The sequence below is a fragment of the Podarcis pityusensis genome (assembly GCF_964106645.2).
Source record: "Podarcis pityusensis genome assembly, chromosome: 11".
NCBI lineage: Eukaryota > Metazoa > Chordata > Lepidosauria > Squamata > Lacertidae > Podarcis > Podarcis pityusensis.
The window spans coordinates 37,726,214-37,742,809 of NC_138036.1; the positions used below are offsets into that span (position 1 = coordinate 37,726,214).

At 41.6% G+C, this 16,596-nt stretch overlaps 1 long non-coding RNA gene across 2 annotated transcripts in view; it reads left to right on the top strand.

The window, feature by feature from the left end:
• The window catches only part of LOC308458533, a 55,199-nt gene extending 44,765 nt beyond the window's left edge, over positions 1-10,434 (top strand). For both annotated transcript variants that reach the window (XR_013977527.1, XR_013977528.1), the window contains exon 3: positions 10,326-10,434. This is a non-coding gene — a long non-coding RNA (uncharacterized lncRNA). The remainder of the gene's footprint in view (positions 1-10,325) is intronic.
• Positions 10,435-16,596: the final 6,162 nt, after the last annotated feature.

The window sequence follows — 16,596 nt, forward strand, 5'->3', positions numbered from 1 at the left end:
AGAAGAATATTATGTCACATGGAGATGCTTTCAGTGTGTGCATTATAAATCCAGCACCCCATATCAGTCATAATAAAACATCATGAAAGTGGATAAAATTCAGTGCAACCTTTGTACTGAAAATCAGAGTGGCTGGAATTGGCACGGGGGAGACGGGGGACGGACAGCGATGGTTGTTGCTTTCCTCACCTGCTTGTGGTGAGAGACTGGAAGGAAGACAGAAGTCTGGAAACCTGGGGCAGAAACCTGCCCACCGCTTTTCCACTAAGTCTTCTAGGAGGATGGCAAATGAGAACAGCTTTGTGCCATGTGCTCTGGAAAGCAGCACTCTGCACTGAAGCTTATTCCATTTAAAATAGCAACAACTGCAGCAAAGTAATGTACAACTACAGGTAGGGCTGGAGTGTGGGGGGTAGAATTAATTCAGCTTGCATTTAAATGTGAATTTACCCTATCTGCACTTTCCCGAACAATATGTGAACCGAAACACTTGTCTGAATGCAAATTTTCACAATGCAAAATTATCCAGTCAAGCAATGTGTACAAAAATGCACATGCTGGGGTCAAGTGTGCATTGAAATGCATATGTTGGTGAAAACAACATACTGACACTAAGGAAAACTGCTTTGCAAAAATGTGTATATTAGGCAAAATTGCATACTGGGAAAAATTGCATACAAAGATTAGGAGAGATTCAAACTAAGATGCTGGTGAATTTTCATGAGGACTTAGAATTTTTCCGCAAACCTATGTGGAAATGTGGAGAACTGAATTTCAGATTGAATCATAGAATCATAGAATCATAGAATCATAGAATCATAGAGTTGGAAGAGACCACAAGGGCCATCGAGTCCAACCCCCTGCCAAGCAGGAAACACCATCAGAGCACTCCTGACATATGGTTGTCAAGCCTCTGCTTAAAGACCTCCAAAGAAGGAGACTCCACCACACTCCTTGGCAGCAAATTCCACTGTCGAACAGCTCTTACTGTCAGGAAGTTCTTCCTAATGTTTAGGTGGAATCTTCTTTCTTGTAGTTTGGATCCATTGCTCCGTGTCCGCTTCTCTGGAGCAGCAGAAAACAACCTTTCTCCCTCCTCTATGTGACATCCTTTTATATATTTGAACATGGCTATCATATCACCCCTTAACCTCCTCTTCTCCAGGCTAAACATGCCCAGCTCCCTTAGCCGTTCCTCATAAGGCATCGTTTCCAGGCCTTTGACCATTTTGGTTGCCCTCCTCTGGACACGTTCCAGTTTGTCAATGTCCTTCTTGAACTGTGGTGCCCAGAACTGGACACAGTACTCCAGGTGAGGTCTGACCAGAGCAGAATACAGTGGCACTATTACTTCCCTTGATCTAGATGCTATACTCCTATTGATGCAGCCCAGAATTGCATTGGCTTTTTTAGCTGCCGCGTCACACTGTTGGCTCATGTCAAGTTTGTGGTCAACCAAGACTCCTAGATCCTTTTCACATGTACTGCTCTCAAGCCAGGTGTCCCCCATCTTGTATTTGTGCCTCTCATTTTTTTTGCCCAAGTGCAATACTTTACATTTCTCCCTGTTAAAAATCATCTTGTTTGTTTTGGCCCAGTTCTCTAATCTGTCAAGGTCGTTTTGAAGTGTGATCCTGTCCTCTGGGGTGTTAGCCACCCCTCCCAATTTGGTGTCATCTGCAAATTTGATCAGGATGCCCTTGAGTCCATCATCCAAGTCGTTGATAAAGATGTTGAATAAGACCGGGCCCAAGACAGAACCCTGTGGCACCCCACTAGTCACTCTTCTCCAGGATGAAGAGGAACCATTGATGAGCACCCTTTGGGTTCGGTCAGTCAGCCAGTTACAAATCCACTGAGTGGTAGCATAGTCAAGACCGCATTTTACCAGCTTCTTTACAAGAATATCATGAGGCACCTTGTCAAATGCCTTGCTGAAATCAAGGTAGGCTACATCCACTGCGTTCCCTTCATCTACCAGGCTTGTAATTCTGTCAAAAAACGAGATCAGGTTAGTCTGACATGACTTATTTTTCAGAAATCCATGCTGACTATTGGTGATCACAGCATTCCTTTCTAGGTGCTCACAGACTGTTTGCTTAATGATCTGCTCCAGAATCTTCCCTGGTATTGATGTCAGACTGACTGGGCGGTAATTATTTGGGTCCTCTCTTTCCCCCTTTTTGAAAATAGGGACAACATTTGCCCTCCTCCAGTCTGCCGGGACTTCGCCTGTTCTCCAGGAATTCTCAAAGATGACTGCCAGTGGTTCTGAGATCACATCTGCCAGTTCTTTTAATACTCTTGGATGCAGTTCATCTGGCCCTGGAGACTTGAATACATCTAAACTAGCCAAGTATTCTTGTACTATCTCCTTAGTTATTCTGGGCTGTGTTTCCTTTGCTGAATCATTTGCTCCAAATTCTTCAGGTCGGGCATTGTTTTCTTTATCGGAGAAGACTGAGGCAAAGAAGGCATTGAGGAGTTCAGCTCTTTCTGTGTCCCCTGTTTGCATTTCACCATCTTCTCCTCTGAGTGACCCCACTGTTTCTTTGTTCTTCCTTTTGCTACGGACATACCCATAAAAGCCTTTTTTGTTGCTTTTAACCTCTCTAGCAAGCCTGAGTTCATTCTGTGCTTTAGCTTTTCTGACTTTGTGTCTACACGTGCTGGCTATTTGTTTGAATTCCTCTTTGGTGGTTTCCCCCCTTTTCCATTTTTTGTACACATCCTTTTTTAATCTTAACTCAGTTAAAAGTTCTTTAGATAGCCACCCTGGCTTCTTTAGGCACCTTCCATGTTTCTGTCTCATTGGTATTGCCTGACGTTGTGCTTTTAGTATCTCCCTCTTAACAAACTCCCAGCCATCATGAACTCCCTTTCCTTTTAGTATTACTGTCCATGGGATCTCACCCAGCACTTCCCTAAGTTTTATGAAGTCAGCTTTCTTAAAGTCAAGAAATTGAGTCCTAGATTGGAAAAATGAGAAATTAGAGGAAGCATGATCAATGTCCTGGAAGCCCTGATTGAGGACTGAATAGAATCTATTCCTTAGTATTCTTTGTAAACCAATTCAAACAACTTATTTGCTATACTGTAGTGTGTCTAAACCATGTGGGTGGTGCTGTGGTCTAAACCACAGAGCCTAGGGTTTGCCAGTCGGAAGGTCAGCGGTTCGAATCCCTGCGACAGGGTGCTCTCCCGTTGTTCGGTCCTAGCTTCTGCCAACCTAGCAGTTCGAAAGCACGTCAAAGTGCAAGTAGATAAATAGGTACCGCTCTGGCAGGAAGGTAAACGGCGTTTCTGTGCACTGCTCTGGTTCGCCAGAAGCGGCTTAGTCATGCTGGCCACATGACCCAGAAGCTGTACGCCTGCTCCCTCGGCCAATAAAGCGAGATGAGCGCCGCAACCCCAGAGTCGTCCGCGACTGGACCTAATGGTCAGGGGTCCCTTTACCTTTACCTAGTGTGTTTAAACAGTGGGGAAGCCTTAAAGATTGTTAAGCAAGAAAGTGGATGAAGATCACTGCCTCTTAGTAGGAAGCAGGATCATAACGGATTGGAGGAGGAAGTCAAGTCACATTCTTTGGGAAGCCTGTGAAGAAGGGCAAATCAGCATTTTAACACCATTGAGAGAGGAGAGAACCCAGGGGTGAACTTAGTATGGAGCAATTTCGTGACTGGGAAGAAGATTTTCACAGCATCTTTTTGGAGAGATGGAAGAAGGAAAGGGCATGGGGGCACTCAAGGCAGGATTCCAATGGTCACACAGAGAATATAAAGGCAACAGTTAGAGATTTCCAGAACAAAGAGCAAAGCACGAAAATGTTCAGTTGAGGTTTAAACACTGCCAGAAAACATCCATTGGAGAGCTCAGAGCATTGTCTGCTGCTGTTCCAGTAATATCTCTTTTATTCAGTAATGACCCAGCTGGGGACAGTGATTTTGGGGCAGCTCATCATTACCCACAGCAGGCACCGGCATTGCCGAGGCTTTTATTTCAGGCTGCTTTTTTGCTCCCTAAACACACAAAGGAGCTCATCTTTCTTCGGCAGCTAGACAATAGCTTGATGCCACTGCACTGACACGGAGTGGACAGAGGCACCCTGATCTTTGCTGATGCTTTGTTTTGTTTTGTTTTTTTCCTCTGGACTTTACCCAAACAGGCAGAGGGAAGGCAGAGGCATGCAGAGCAACTGAAATGAAATGTCAAGCGCTCTCTTGCTGGTTTGGTTTTGTACAGTCAATGCAGAAGTAAAAAAGAAAGAAAAAGGGGGAAGTTCACTACAATATGCAGACAGGGGTTGGAGCGTTTGCGTACAAATTGGCAATAGTACCCAACCCCCGCTCCGTAGAAAGATTCCTAGCTTCAAATGGAGAATGCAAAGCTGCCTCAAACTTCAAATAACCTGACTGTGAATTGAAGGGCATTCCACAGCTGGATCATGCCATGAAAGCATCCCCATTTGACTGCGCTGATCTCTCCACCAGGGACCCTAGCTTTCAGGACCTTTGATGGTTAATCTCTCCCCTTCAACTTGAGCCCCAAAGTCCACAGAAACTGACTATAGGTTATTCTCTATTGTGTTGATCCACCATCATTAAGATGCAGGTCACCATGTTATGCTTCCAGGGGGATGGTCAAGGACAGCCTAACCAGTAAGGATGATCTTATGCGGGCAGACACTTGGTTACCAAGGATAAATACAGAATCTTTTTTAATCACATACTGATATTTTAACTAGGTCTTATATATTTTAAGCTGCTCACATTTATCGCAGTGCAAATTTGCATATCGGATAGATGGGCATAAATTTAAATAGCAACGCTCAGTGAACAGAGGCATGAATATTGCTGGAGACAGATGAATACTGAGACCTGAACCTTGCTCTTGGCAAAATAATATGCCAAGGTCCTTCAGTCTCAACCAGTAAGAATGATATGTTCAGCCCAACTACAACATGCTTTTTGTAGCTCTGAAAAAAGAGAAAGGCAAAAAGGAAATGAGGAAATGGAATAATATTGCCAATTTTAATTCCACCTGCTCCAGCCAAGTGCGAGGTTCTGGAATACATGAAAAACATTTGATTTAAAAATTAAAAAAGATAATCCTACTGATCATCTCTGTGTGGGATGGGGTGTTTCTTTTGTTTATCTAGACCACACACTTCCACCATTAGGGATACTTAGGGTGGATTGCTCTCCTGTGATAATTCTCACCCTGTTTCTTTATGCACTGTTTATGGGAACACTCTGGAAGAAGCAACTATGTAGATGAGTAAGGAAGAAAACTGGATGCATCTGTGTCAAGGAATGCAATATTTACTGATGTAATTAATCCCCCCATTGCTTCCCCCCCCATTTAATTTTTGATAACCTGATGCTTTGACTCTGTAATTAATATATTATTTTCTTTTGCGCTAAATTCTTTTAAACTATCAAATGTTAATAACATAGGTGGACCTTAGAAGCAAATATCCACACACAATGCCTCCTTTGAAATGAGAAGTATTATCTTGCAGATCCTAACCCAGTTCCTAATCCATTTTACTAAAATGGAACCCGATAGACAAAACATAAGAAATGAAGTAGAGTGATGATACACCACTTTGTCTGGGGTGTGTGTGCAATTTTACAGTCCTTGTAATGATTTTTTAAAAATCGTTTTTTGTAGTTGTGGGTGATCAGTACACTATTTTGCTTTGGTTTACTAGGCAACAACTTCCATTACCAAAAAATTGACCTATTTCTAGGAAAGACAATGTTTTGGCTAGAAACCACAACTCATGCTCCTTCCACATGGGTCAGTGGTTCTCACATTACCCCCACAACACAGAAAGTATTAATATTAGTCACCTGCACAACATAGAAAATAGTACTAAAGTCTGTCAACCCTATCAAAAGTGAGGCTATGACAGGAAGAATGCTGGCCTAGTTGACATGTCTGCATTGCTTTCTTGCTTTACATGCATGCAGTAGGAGTAATACCAGTTTGTCCAGCCTCTTGCGATTAACTGAATTTGAGGGACGCGGGTGGCACTATAGTCTAAACCACCGAGCTTCTTGGGCTTGCCGACTGGAAGGTTGGCAGTTCAAATCCCTGTGATGGAGTGAGCTCCCATTGCTCTGTCCCAGCTCCTGCCAACCTAGCAGTTCAAAAGTACGCAAGTTCAAGTAGATAAATAGGTACCACTGTGAAATGGCATTTCAGTGCTCTCTGGTTTCTGTCATGGTGTTCCAATGTGCCAGAAGCTGTTTAGTCATGCTGGCCACATGACCCAGAAAGCTGTCTGTGGACAAACAGCGGCTCCCTCGGCCTGAAGCGAGATGAGCGTTGCAACTCCAGAGTCGCTTTTGACTGAACTTAACAGTCCCAGGGTCCTTTACCTGCCTTTACCATTTTTTATTGACTGAATATCTTTCATGAACCAGCTGTTTGCCTGAGACTTCCTCCATATGTAAAATTCAGGGTGAATGAAAGCCTTGTGCATTATGCCACCAAATTTGGAATGGAATAGAGCTTGGGCAGGGTGGTGGTGCTTGGAGAGATAGAAACAAAGCTAAGCAACTGAAGGAAGACTGATAAAGCAATCTGCTTGTAATAGAGGTGGCTGTGTATATCAGGCATAGCGCAGAAACAGAGAAGAGAGAGTATGTTATGATACAGAAGGAGAAAATGAAAGGGGTTTAACAGACTGGTGTGGATTGACACACAGGAAAAAAACATGCTATAAATAAGTCAGAAATTAAATCTTTGTAACAAGAGAAAAAACCCCTATGTAAAAACACTATAAAAAGGTTTTGTGCTCTCTGGTGCCATCTGCTGTTGCATGTTTATAACACATTCAAACCACTGTTTTTTTGCTTAATGTATCTGAGTCCTGGATCAAAAGAGACCTGTGGTTTTGCAGACAGAAAACAGAGAACATAATACAGAGCAAAGAAGGGGAGGTTAATACAGAATGGGTTAAACAGAATATCCCACTTTAAAATTGTAGCAAATCAAACATAACTTTCAGTCGTTAATATAGTGGTACAACACTCAGTTAATAAAAACGTAAAAAGTAACCCCACCGGGCCATTTGAGTTGTGCACCTGTGTGAGGTTTCTCTTCGCACTTGATGCTGGCAGGGAGCCAGCTCTTATCTAAACCACCATCTCTCTCTCTCTCTCTCTTTCCTCTCTCTCTCTCTCTCTCTCTCTCTCTCTCTCTCTCTCTCTCTCATTCCTAACTGACATCCCACAGAAATCCAAGTCTCCATGGTTTCTCTCAACTGAGCATGCTCTGCTTTCGCACAAACTCATTTCAATTAGCTGGTGACAGGCCTTTGGCGGCACTCGCCCTTCAGACCTTGTGTGGTTGATGATAGTAAGAGTTTGCCACACGCAGCGATTTTTCTTCCGACTATCTACAGAATGTGCACTTTCTCCTGAAACAGGCCAGTGTGATACCACTAAGAAGTTTAATATTGAAACCGCATGCTACCTGACAAGTTGGGAAATAGGTTTATAAATAACACACGTATCATCTTAATCAGAGAACCAAATAAACAATGTTATATTTTATCCTTGCTTTATTTGCATTATCGCTGTGTTTCATGCGACACTGTGAACCTTGGCATAAATATTACTTTGAACACTTTAGTATCCTTTTGCTTGCAGAGGGGAAAAAAGACTTAACCCCCCCCCCTTTTTTGAGGGGGTAGACTGACTAGAAGGCTTATGTAACCCTAGGGAAGGAAGAAAGGTTGTTGCTAGAATGATAAAAGTTACATTTATTGCTTATTCTTTTTCACAGTAAATCATACAATTTTCAAACTCACCTGAGAGTTTCTAGGCTCTGCAAAAACCTCTTCTCTCCTAGAAACTTCACAGGTCTAATACTTTTGGTATAAGCCAAACACCTCTATATAAAAGTCAAATAAAATTCTTCAGCATCAATAGATTTTTTTCTTCGAAGTTTTATCTTGATTGGAAACTCGATGCCCTTTTACTCTTCTCCCCAGTTATCTGCTCCCTTTGACCTTCCTAGTCAGTTCATCTATTAAGAATAATGCATGGAGAGAGCTTCACCTCTCTGCTTCTGCATACGATTCACAGGTAGTATATTTCAAAGTCCTCCGAGCACAGTTTCATTTAGTTATTTATTTAAGGAATTTATAAATTACTCTCCATCCTATTCATCTTAGAGGGATTTCTAAAAACTGTTGATTGATGTTTTAAACCATATTTTTTTTTTTACCCTGCTCTTCAGTGGCTTACAAAGAAAAATAAAACAGGCAGGGCAACCAACTTTTACACAAGTAGACCAACTGAAATCCATATTCATTAATTTCAATGTGCCCATTCTAAAGAACAGTTAGTGGGAAATGGACATTTTATGTTGTACTTTTATGTTGCGAACCTCCCCAAGATCTATGGGAATAGGGCAGTATACTACTACTACTACTGCTACTACTGATGATGATGATGATGATGATGATGATGTACCAAGCATGAAGGCTCTCACCTTCTGTAAGCAAAACCAAATTTCAGGGATTTACTTTCTTCTTTTTGCCAGCTACTTAGCAAATTGAACCCATTCCATAACAAGGACTTGGGCAGCTATCATACTGCTTCCAAGTTTCATGTCACTTTTAGGTGTCCAAACTTGATTACTGTCTTCATTTGTTAGAATATTTGCTGCACCCTTAATTCTGATTTGTACATAACATCATTCTTGGCCATCTTCCAAGAATAGGAGCCAGAAAAACCCCTCTTTTGTTGTATGGAGATGATGCAGCTATCCTCTCTCGCTCTCAACCTGGCCTGAAATGCCAACTAAGGAAGTTCTCAGATTATTGCTCTGCCAATGGGTTATCCATCAGTTATGAAAAATCAAAAATACTGGTTTTTGAGAAAAGATTTCCCACATGTAAATGGGCACTGAATGGCCATAACCTAGAGCAGACCAAATGCTTCCTGTATTTAGGGCTCTTATTTCATCACTCAAAGTCCTGAAACTGCCACAGGCAGACCGCCTATCAAAAGGTGGAGATAAGCAAACTCGCTATACTCTGATTCTTTTTTACAAGAGGAGGCCATGATGTTCCATCAGCCATAAGGGTTTTTAATGCAAAATCTGTTTCCCAACTTCTCTATGTTTCAAATGTCTGGTACAACGGTTCATTTCCCAAGTTAGATGGGTTCCAGGCAAAGTTTCTTCGGTTTCTATTACAGGTCCCAAACTGTGTCCCAAATTCAATTCTATTTCTGGAAACAGGTGAATGCCCACTCTCCAGCAAAGCATGGTGGGCTGCCTTGAGATATTGGCTCAAGATCTCAGTATTTGGCCTGGGGAAGGGATTATTAGTACATTTAACCAGCGAGAAGTTTGTCAGCCCATGGCTGAAAACTATGGCCAGAAAAGCCACCTCGATTGGACTGCCATCATCCCTCATATCATCTGGATTATGACATTGCCCTTGAATCACTGAGACAAAGGCTTTGGGACATCTCACATAGCGACCTGTGATCCCAATCTTATGTAATTTGTAGCCCAGTCACAAGTGGAATCCAATACGGGTACGACTTTCAGATATCCTCATACCTTAGGAATTTGTCTGTACATACCTATTGGCATTTATTTACCAAAGCCAGACTTTGTTCATGTTCCCAGGACGTTGATTGTATGAAGCATATCCTACTGCATTGTGGGCAATATGAGCAAGCAAGGGATCAACTGATCAAACCCTTATTGGCAAATTTGCCTGGAAAATCCAAAACCTCCCATATTAAATATCTTTTGGAAGACAGGTCAAATGATATTACACTGGCCATGGCAAAATTTCTTTTGGACGTTGTAAGAAACAAAGATCATTATGCCCTAGATAAAATAAAATGACTACCTTGGTTTGTTCCATCTGTCTGTCTGGTCGTTTTAACTGTATCTAGTTTTGGAATTGTTTTGTGGGTCTTTGGACAGCAATAAAGTTTTGATTTGATTTTTAAATATATATGCAGTATATAAATTTGAGTAGACTATGAAATTATGCATCATTACAGGGAGGGAGCAAGTGATTTCACAGATTATGAAGTTTTGAACTATCTCAGAGCTATAACATTCTTCAGAAGAAGTTTATTTCAGATCTTTAGCTCCTTTTTATGCCCAGTGTTTGGAGAAGTGGTCTCCTAGCCTTTGAAGTTTCCATTTCTGTTTCGGGGATGAATTTTTTAAGGGCTTCTCAAATGAAATCGCTAGTCTTCAAGAATTCTTTATGCATGTGATGTAATTAAATTGGGATTTCAATCACCCACATGACACTATATTCCATCATCTTTTTACAGAAGTCATTAACCTTCATTTCATCTGATGTGATCACTGAATGAGACCATATTACTTGGATTTTTTTTTAATTTTGTACCGGCAAGAGGACAAATGACATCAGCAAGGCAGTTTCACTCTTATAATATTTTTTTGGGGAATGTTTTATGGTATTTTGAAAGAATTAAAATAAATACTGCACTGCAGATCCATATGTGCTAACTATCCATCTGATTTCATTTATGATCTACAGTGTTTGGGGGTATTGCTCCCTGCCCCAATTTTCTTCCTGCATTATCTTTTTACTCAGCTTCAGGGATTTAAATCAATAGCATGCTATAAACATTTTTAACACACAGCATCCATGATCCATTCTTTTCTCCTGTTACTTATGCACACACACAGGAACATAAGCAGCTAGCACAATGGGATGTTAGGGAGAATGTGAGGTCCGTGCTGCACACAGGGATGGGGAATAAATTAGTTTGGTTTGCATTTTAATGTGAACATAGCAAAAAAATTTACTTTCCAAACTAATAGGTGAGCAGCCACCCTTTGAAATTTGCATGACTGCAATCTTCCAGCTAAATAGTGAATGCACATAATAATATTGGTATTACAGGGAAGTGAATCCAAAATTGTATATATTAGTAGAAATAACACAATTTTTTAATGGGGAAATTCCTTGCGAAATATGTATATTAGGCAAAATTGCGTATAAATAAGGACCCCTGACCATTAGGTCCAGTTGTGACCGACTCTGGGGTTGCGGTGCTCATCTCGCTTTATTGGACGTGGGAGCCGGTGTACAGCTTCCAGGTCATGTGGCCAGCATGACTAAGCTGCTCCTTGTGAACCAGAGCAGTGAACAGAAACGCCGTTTACCTTCCCACCGGAGCGGTACCTGTTTATCTACTTGCACTCTGACGTGCTTTCGAACTGCCAGGTTGGCAGGAGCAGGGACCGAGCAACGGGAGCTCACCCCATCACAGGGATTCGAACCGCCAACCTTCTGATCGGCAAGTCCTAGGCTCTGTGGTTTAACCCATAGCGCCACCCGTGCCACTGCATATAAAAAGACAGTGACAAAAGAGCAAGGAAACATTTTCGCTTGCTATTTAAAGGGCAACAGGGAACAAAACTTCTCAGTCTTTCTCGGGAGGGAACTGCAAAGAGCAGACATACTTTCCCAAAAAACAGGTCACTGAGAGCCTTCATACTTGAAATGTGATGCCAGAAGATTATTGAAGTTGATGAGGAGGTTTCATATGGGTGAAAGAGTCACTGACACCAGCTCTACCTCTCTTTGAAATCAGAACAAGTGAAGGTGGTGAAAGTCCTGCCTGGAGGCAGTTGGAGGATGGATGGCGGCTAATGGATTGAGGTTGAATCCTGACAAGACAGAAGTACTGTTTTGGGGGGGGCAGGGGGCAGGCGGGTGTGGGGGATTCCCTGGTCCTGAATGGGGCAACTGTGCCCCTGAAGGACCAGGTGTGTAGCCTGGGAGTCATTTTGGACTCACAGCTGTCCATGGAGGCACAGGTTAATTCTGTATCCAGGGCAGCTGTCTACCAGCTGATACACAGGCTGAGATCCTACCTGCCCACGAACTGTCTTACCAGAGTGTTGCATGCTCTAGTTATCTCCCGCTTGGACTACTGAAATGCACTGTACGTGGGGCTACCTTTGAAGGTGACCCAGAAACTACAACTAATCCAGAATGCGGCAGCTAGACTGGTGACTGGGAGCGGCAGCTGAGACCACATAACTCCGGTCTTGAAAGACCTACATTGGCTCCCAGTACGTTTCCAAGCACAATTCAAAGTGTTGGTGCTGACCTTTAAAGCCCTAAACGGCCTCGGCCCAGTATACCTGAAGGTGTGTCTCCACCCCCATCGTTCAACCCGGACACTGAGGTCCAGCACCGAGGACCTTCTGGCGGTTCCCTCACTGTGAGAAGCGAAGTTACAGGGAACCAGGCAGAGGGCCCTCATGGTAGTGGTGCCTGCCCTGTGGAATTCCCTCCCAGCAGATGTCAAAGAAATAAACAACAATCTGACATTTAGAAGACATCTGAAGGCAGCCCTGTTTAGGGAAGTTTTTAATGACTGATGTTTTAATGTATTTTTAATATTTTGTTGGAAGCCGCCCAGAGTGACTAGGGAAACCCAGACTGATGGGTGGGGTAGAAATAAAATTATTATTATTATTATTATTATTATACCTGAGAAAAATATTTGGGAAATAAATCCTAACAGCAGCTGAGGACTGAACATGGAACACCATTGAATCCTTAGTGTGTGTGGTTTTTGGGGTGGGGGTGGGTGGAAAGCTGTTGGGGAAGGGAAATGCATAGTGAATTTCAATGGATCAGAATGTAGTCAATTATCATTTGAATTTCATTCTTTGAATGTTGTGATACAGCTCTTGACTTCTTCCTTTTTAGCATGCCTTTAAAACTGCATATTTTGGGTGGGTGATAATGCTTTTAGAAATGCATTCTTTTTTTTGTTGGAATTATTTTCTAAAATACATGTTTAAATTATTGGTTGGCATCCATCTGTCTCGGGAGACTTTGCCTTCAGGGGCAAAGTCAAACCTCTGAAATGTAATTTAACTGAGGATTATTTTAAAAATTCAAGCATAAAGTTGAAATGAAACAGACTTTAAAATATACATAAATGAAGGTGGCGCAGAATGGAAATAAACTGATCTTATGCATTCCTAGGAAATGGAATGGAGTATCCAAGGGAAGGGAAGGGAAGGGAAGGGAAGGGAAGGGAAGGGAAGGGAAGGGAAGGGAAGGGAAGGGTGGCATCTTGAACAAGAGCACTCCACATTGATTGTTTAAAGTCACCCTCGTATAATGATACTGTAACTTAAAAAAACAAACCTGCATGATCACACAACATTAAAAACCAAGGTAGACATTCATGAACTGCACACCTTTTCCTGCCAAAATAAAATACACGTGGCTAACCCATTTGACTATAATTTCCACTTGTATCCAATCTTAGAATCTATTCAAAAATCCTTTATTTGAATGGCAAATATGATTCGTCTAAATTTACATTATGTCAAAAGTAGTAGAGAAGTCAAGACATTTAAACAGTAGAGAAATCAAGATGTTTAAACAGCCAGAAGTCTACCCGGATAAACCTTACACCTGGCTAGAGGAAATGTTTTAAGATAAATAATGTAAAGTAAAAGTTAAATTTGAACATAGCGATTTGGATATCTCCAACACTAAGCTTTCCTTTTTAGCTTTTGCTTGGCATAAAGCAATATGAATGATTTATTCTCCTGTACGTTTTCTCCTACCATCTCTTACTTTCCTCTTTATGATGTTGCCACCACAGAGGTAAACTTCATTCAACCTGATTTAAGGCACTAAAAATAAAGTGTTTGGAGTGGGGTTATATCAAGAATGAAGACCTCAAAGCTGTTGGATAAATTCTGTCCTGGGCTGCACTCCTGTATATGGAATTAAGAATCCTCCAATGGGTTCCTTAATCCATAATTTTGAGAGTCTACAGCAAACCACGACATAGTCAAAAAGTCAGGATTTTGGTATACATAAATAGTTTGCAGTGAAAACAGATAGACACGCCTGCACTTGTTGTTGTTTAGTCGTTTAGTCGTGTCCGACTCTTCGTGACCCCATGGACCAGAGCACACCAGGCACTTCTGTCTTCACACCTGCACATAGAAAATAGAAAATCCAATCTTAGTCAATTGGCATTCATTCTTTGGCCCTGATCCAATCAGAGTTAAACATTCAAACCCCACTGATTTCAATTCAAGTCTTAATCTTTTTCCCACTGAAACCAGTGGGACAAGGTTATAACCCTAAACTCACATTTTAGGCACATTTATGAAGGATTAAGCAATCAATGGCTACTTGTCACGATAACTGTATGTTACCTGAATACCAATGGCTGGGAAACAACAATGGGAGGCTATGGCCCTCGAATCCTGCTTGTAAGCTTCCCAAGAGGCATTTGTCCTTAGAGAGCAAGTCCCATTGAGCAGAAGAATTGAGTCCTGAGTAAATGCAGTTAGGATCACTCTGCACAGTACTTAACTCTGGGTAGGTCATACTCTTTATGAAGTCACACTCAGTCTTCCTGAATCAAGTAGAAAGGTCTGAAGGAGGGTGAAAGGTGTATCAGGTTGAACATACTTACATCACTTCCTGCAACCAGGAGCTCACACCTAGGGATGGGAAACTCTCTCATTTTCAATTTCTCTCCGTTTTGCGTTTTTCCCAATCTTAAATTCAGTTTGCCATAGTTCTTCATTAGTTTGATAACTTTTTAATAAAGCAATCCTTATGGAAATTCACCCTCATTTTAATGCAAATTTCTCCAAATATGCACATTTGTGTACAATGCCCCTAATATACACGTTCTCCTAATACACATAATATATCTATTTTTTTTGTATTTTACCCAAGTATATCCATTTTTGTACACATTACCAGGCAAGCAAAGTGCATTGCAAAATTCAGAGCAGTGCAAACTTCAAAGGATGACTGTGTTTCGATTCACTTCTTGTTTCAGAAAGGTGAATGAGGTTGGTTTGTTTTAAAATACAAACTCGATCAGATTTCTTCCCTATCCCTACCCACACCTCTTCCATTGATACAAATTCAGAATTCCCAAAAAGGACTAAGGGGAAAGCAGGCTATAACATAGCCTTCGTTCCCCTCTCGTTGGCCATCCTATTCCTCTTGGTCTGGAGGTCTGCAATCTTAGAAGCTCAGGTTTATTACTTAGCCTGTACACGTTGCTGCTTTGAAAACCTGTGGACATTACTTAACTTCCCACTGCCAATGTTTTGTCATCTCGAAATAGGAAAGTTAGTAATTATAATTATTAATAATAATAATTTCCAGTGTCGTCGATTAGGATTCATTAATGGGTTTTAAATACCTTGACAATCTATTTTGGTAAATGCCTTTGTGTAATTAGTGAGAATGACAGCAGTAGAGGAGCAATTCTTTTCGACAGTGTTTCCTCCAACATACACTATTAATTTTTCTTGTGCATCACACTCCAGAGAGGTTGCTGTTCTCCATTTTAGCCAAGGATGCCTGTGGCTGTAAAAAGAAAGGAAGGAAGGGTGAACTTTAAGCTCAGTCACATGGCAGTACCAAGGCAGTGGGGATCATAGGCCACAGTCTCCATGGATCGGGGCATCTGGCATGGGCAGATTTCAAATGAAGAATGCCACAGCGGTCTAGCCAGGCAGTCAGTCTAGCATATGGCAAGGGAGGGAAAGTGATGAAATTTCCAGGAACAGGCAAGCATGAGCCATGGAAAGGAGCCAAGCCATAGTGACTAGAGCCAAGCCTAGTCAGACCACAGCCTGATTGTTCAGAACAGAGAAGAGCAATCAGCTAATGCAACTAGGAAAGCCAGCTGTTTAAATTGCGTTAACTGATTTTAGTTCTTTCAGTACTGCATTTTTCATATTGTTGTAACTGGGAACGTTATGCTGAAGGACGGTCAAATCCAATAAAGAAATAGGATCTGTTAGTTGGTCATAGTTTGGTCACCAGCAGGCAATATTCAACCCAGGGTGCGTACTGCAGAGAGTTAGGGTGGAAGCAGATGATCAAGAACTGAATCTTCACTATTACAGCTGCTGTAACCACATTTGTTTAGGGGGTGGGGGAAGGCGGGTGTTGTCTGGCCACATAGAAAGGTCAGAATTACCACAACCCAACACTGTGGATATGAAGAGTGTTCCTTTAACACAGCACAGCCCCTCAGCCAGTCTGTGTAAAGTACATAGCTTCTGGCCATAGACCCAAGTTCAAATCTTTGTACACTTAGATTTCACTCATTATTATTATTATTTATTAAATTTGTCTTCATCCATAGGTCTCAGGGCAGTATATATTCTGTGCTTCATGAACGACACACTTGCTGGGGGGGGGGTAACATTCCAGTGTGTCTGATCACTATAGCCTCCCAGAGGAGTAAGTTTTTCAGTCAATTATACACACCTGGACATCTGTTCTACAAATTTGCTTTGTGCATCAGTGACAGAATTATACATGACAATAAAGGGTGCATTTGCAAAGTTCAAGTGCATTCCCAGGATAGATGTCTCTGCTTGCCTTATTTATTTATTATTTGGGGTCTTCTTTTTACCCCTTCATAAAATCTTGTCCCAGGGCAGGTTACAGTACTATTTAAGACACCCAGTAACAGCTAAAATAACCAAAAGACATAGGTGGAATCTACACAAATATAAAAAACATTTTTTTTAAAAAAGCGTTTCTAA